At 32.7% G+C, this 4,150-nt stretch overlaps 1 protein-coding gene across 4 annotated transcripts in view; it reads right to left on the minus strand.

Annotated features, from left to right (window-relative positions):
* The window catches only part of LOC111083155 (solute carrier family 35 member G1-like), a 15,277-nt gene extending 11,544 nt beyond the window's left edge, over nt 1-3,733 (minus strand). For 2 of the 4 annotated variants that reach the window (XM_022379451.1, XM_022379450.1), the window contains exon 1: nt 767-876. The gene's annotated coding sequence lies outside the window, so the exon portion shown is untranslated. Of the gene's footprint in view, nt 1-766; nt 891-3,703 lie in introns of those variants that run through there. The other 2 variants (XR_002608837.1, XM_022379452.1) reach the window with 2 other exon arrangements.
* Between the last annotated feature and the right edge of the window lie 417 nt (nt 3,734-4,150).

Genomic DNA, 4,150 nt, shown 5'->3' on the forward strand with positions numbered 1-4,150 from the left:
CGATGACTAGCTGCCTTCCCTCTAGTCTTACACTGCTAAATTAGGGACGGCTAGCGCAAATAACCCTCGTGTAGATTTACGCGAAATTCGAAAACTAACATTTTCATTAAGCTTGACTTAATGAAAACCTGAAGAATTTTCATGTTTCGACATATACGATTGTTTCACATTTTATAACTACGTCACGTTTACTGTTTATCATTAAAAATATACTTTATATCCAGAATAAGGTGTTTGTCACTAAACTTAACAATAAAAACTAAAAAGTAACTGTTAACATGTGTAAAATGAATGATTTTGTCGAGAACTCATTAACTGTTATACATAATATATGGTTAGAGGAATAGCATATGAATATATTTAATCAATAAAGACAAACTAGTGTAACATTAAGATTGTATGTTAAATTATTGTATGATATTTAGAGATGTTATCACGAAAAATCCGTCCTTTCTAGAATCTGCAAAAATTATACTAGTAAAATAAGCTAAAGTACTGTTGAGAACTATCCTAATATTGTCCTTAGTAGCATCATCTGCCTATAGTAACACTATCTGCCTAAAGAAACACTATCCACATTTGTAAGACGTACGCAATAAATAAGAGAAAACTATAAATTTGATTTAATGCTTCGCTTATAAAGCGAAACTGTGATTGTGATAAATAAATTTTCCTTATTGATAATTGTAAGCACAAAGTTATTTAAATTAGATTAAATTATTAATTTTAAGAAGTTCATTGTTACTATAAAGTTGATCTACATCACCCTTTGTTGATCACTCGCGAACTATCTGCACACTCATCATACCAACGTGTCGTCTCGTTCACATTGTGCGACTATCCTTCCCGGCATGGTATCTCTAGCAACGCACTCTCTTGCGGCAGGCAACTTCCGTCGTCAAGAATCATGATTGCACGTCAATTTCCGACTGTCATGGCGACTTAGCAACGTTCCACTAGCAATGCGCCCTCTGGTTCCACTTTATGAAACAATGGCGCAATCGCCTCTGGTGAGTGATACTAAATCATCATCGCCTCTACCCCTCCCCTCCCTCTGAGGCAACCAATCAACGTTTTTGCCTTAACAGACCTCTTAACTACTGTGGTTCGATCACCCGAGGTAGATAGAGCGCAGATAGTGTATTGTGTAGATATGCCATAAAATAACAAGAACAAAAAAGTATAATGAATATATAATTTGCTTAGTTTAATGGTATTGCTCATTACTCACCACTAATAACATAAAATACTTAAGATTTTGGATAACCGAATACCTAAGGAATTTTAGGTTATTAATGGTGAGTAAAGGACTACACACGTAAACCAAACAACCTTCTTAAATTCCACACTATATGATGCAGACTTTACTTGTTTCGCTCTTCCAAGCAATACAGTATTTTTCTCTCAAGAATAGATCTTCATTAGTTTTTAACCCATAAAACAGTAAGAAGTAGGCTTAATAAAGTGCTTTAGGTTTATAAAATTCAAACTGAACATTGTTTAAATAGTTTTATGACTGTTGGGGAGTGTGATATTCTCAGGTAGAAATTAAAATAATCAGTTAAGTATTATGTCCGCAAGTTTAGAGATATGGAGATTTGTATGCAGAGTTAGATTAAGTCAAACTAGACAAGAGTTCACATCGGATGGGGTCGAGGGCAGAAACCAAAAAATAAGAAAAAATTGCAAGATGAAACCAAGACAGAGATGAGAAAAAAAAGAAAGTCATAAAAATATTCAACTTTTATAAACAGACCAAAGCTATGTGTGGTATCCCACTTACATTGCTCTTCTATAGTATATCTTTCATATCTAAATTAATGGGTGTAAGAACTACGAGTTATCCACTTGCATTATAAATATTGTAGTTTGGATGACTAAAACTTCTGAGAATGAAGGTGAAAAATATAAGCTGGTATTTACTGTGGAAATATTATATCCGTAACTCTTTAACAATATAGCAAACTGTATATCTTTATTCAGGTATATCAAGGTAAAAGTTTTAACAATCTGTACCATTGCCAGTGTTTGGTTAGATAATGTACATGAACAGAATACACGGAACGACGCTAATGTTCAGGACCTGTACAACTGTTTTTGCTTTTGCTAGCGACTTGTACACGAGATGAGTCATTAATCCTTTCGTCTTGTTGTTTCAATAATTGGATACATGCAGTTGTATGGTATAGAAATATCATTATCTCTTTCCAGATTACTGGGACTGTTTTGTTTATGTCTGTGACGATTCTCTTTGTGAAGTACTGGCAAGGCTTAAAGTAAAGCATAGTTTCAAAAAAAAATAGTACCTTAATTCAAAATTGAATTTTTATGACTAACGAATGAAGTCGTATGAAACTATTTTGTGTCCAGTTGATCATAAATAGATATAGAAGCTGGCAAGACTAAAACAAGACTCAGATGTTTTCTTTCGTCATTTAATTAATCAATTAATATTTGTTTAGCCATATGGTAATAATACACTACCTTATTTTATCATACGAATAAGAAGAAAAATCATTGATATATAACTAATGGTACACTATCGATAGTAAACAACATGTAGATTTAGCTTAAATCACTTATTTCAAATATTTCAATATCTAACCTATATAAAAGCCAGTTGAGTCACGTCACGCTTGATTTCTCTAAATAGAAGGAGCGATAAAAGCCAAAATGCTTTTTCCAGTAATTATTGTAAAAATCAGTTAGTTTAACAACTTCTAATACATAGAAAAGCTAGTGCGTTTTGGTAATATTACATTCCAACAATGGTTTTTATTTCATGTCGCTAAGACCAAAGTATAATCTAATATTGTTGTTAGTCCAAGTACTGAAAATATGTATTGAAAACTGGTAAAATATTTGTTAATTTCTTGATTTAGAGTCCCCGTTTATTAAAGAGATTTTTTTTAAAATTAAAAACGTTGGTTATTTAACAGAAAATAGCTTAATTCAGAAACGATTTAACTTTAATATTTAATTAATATTTTTACTTTCATTATAAATGGTATGCACTTGGCTTTAAGCAAGGTGATCCCACACAACGTCTTTACTTTAGGCTTATTATAACAACAAACACAACACTTACAAGGTTTCTCGGCACCCCTTTTCCGCACGGTCCTCTTGCATCCCGTCACTAGAATCGTAGTGGACAGACAGTAATCGAACCATTCTCTTTTTAGGAATTTACCGACGTTTGACTGCCTCGAATACACTTTTCTGCCTCTTTGTTCGTCAATCTTGATTTTGCAAATTTATTTATTTCAGTTAACTATGAAATGTGAGGTTAGAATATACTATGGAGTTGGGTGAGGGTGGCTGTACTTGCCCGTCATTTTTGACGGCCTATACGCTAGTGAGGTAATATTTGACACTAGTACGCGGTCAAATCTAACCTTCTTAATTTTAAACTTGATGTTAAACATCTTAACAACACTTAAGGCTGAGGAGAGTTGAAAACCGCTTTATTTGATTGGAGACAAATCATGAGATCGAAATACAATTGAACAGCCTTAAAACACTTCTTGAAAATATCTGTGAAAGAGGGTAAATAAACTCAATACTTTTCAACATATTTCATTAGAATACTTCAAATATTTTTAAGTAAAATCAACATTACAATTTACTATTATAAGAACTGGAAAATTGAAATATAGATTAATAATATTGGTGAACCTTCTCAGTTTAGTATAAACAGACTTACTTATATAATGACAGATAGAGTGGAAGACTTAATAACTCGTAGGTGGCGTTGTACACGGGCAACACCAATACAGAAGTAAGAGTTTATACTTGTAGTTTGATTACAAGCAATCTCTGTATTTGCTTTACTACAAACTACTGCCTTCTCTCTCTCTCAGCTTACATAACAGTTAGCTTGTATGATTTCCGTTCATAACACTTAACAGATAGTAGGCTATTCAAAGACGACACAATGACCACCACACCAAAACTTTAGGATTCTATACTTTGACTTTCGATTCAATTTATGCAAAGTACAGTCCAAATAACTAGAAACAAGTTGTGATAGGCCTGAATTCAAGACTATTAGTTGTAAACGAACAAGTTTTACGAGTAACACGACCTGGATGTTTTGTTTTTTAAACAAGCTTCTGTTTATATCAAACCATATGAGCTCTGATGATACATT

The sequence above is a fragment of the Limulus polyphemus genome, unplaced genomic scaffold, assembly GCF_000517525.1.
Source record: "Limulus polyphemus unplaced genomic scaffold, Limulus_polyphemus-2.1.2 Scaffold8378, whole genome shotgun sequence".
Classification (NCBI taxonomy): domain Eukaryota; kingdom Metazoa; phylum Arthropoda; class Merostomata; order Xiphosura; family Limulidae; genus Limulus; species Limulus polyphemus.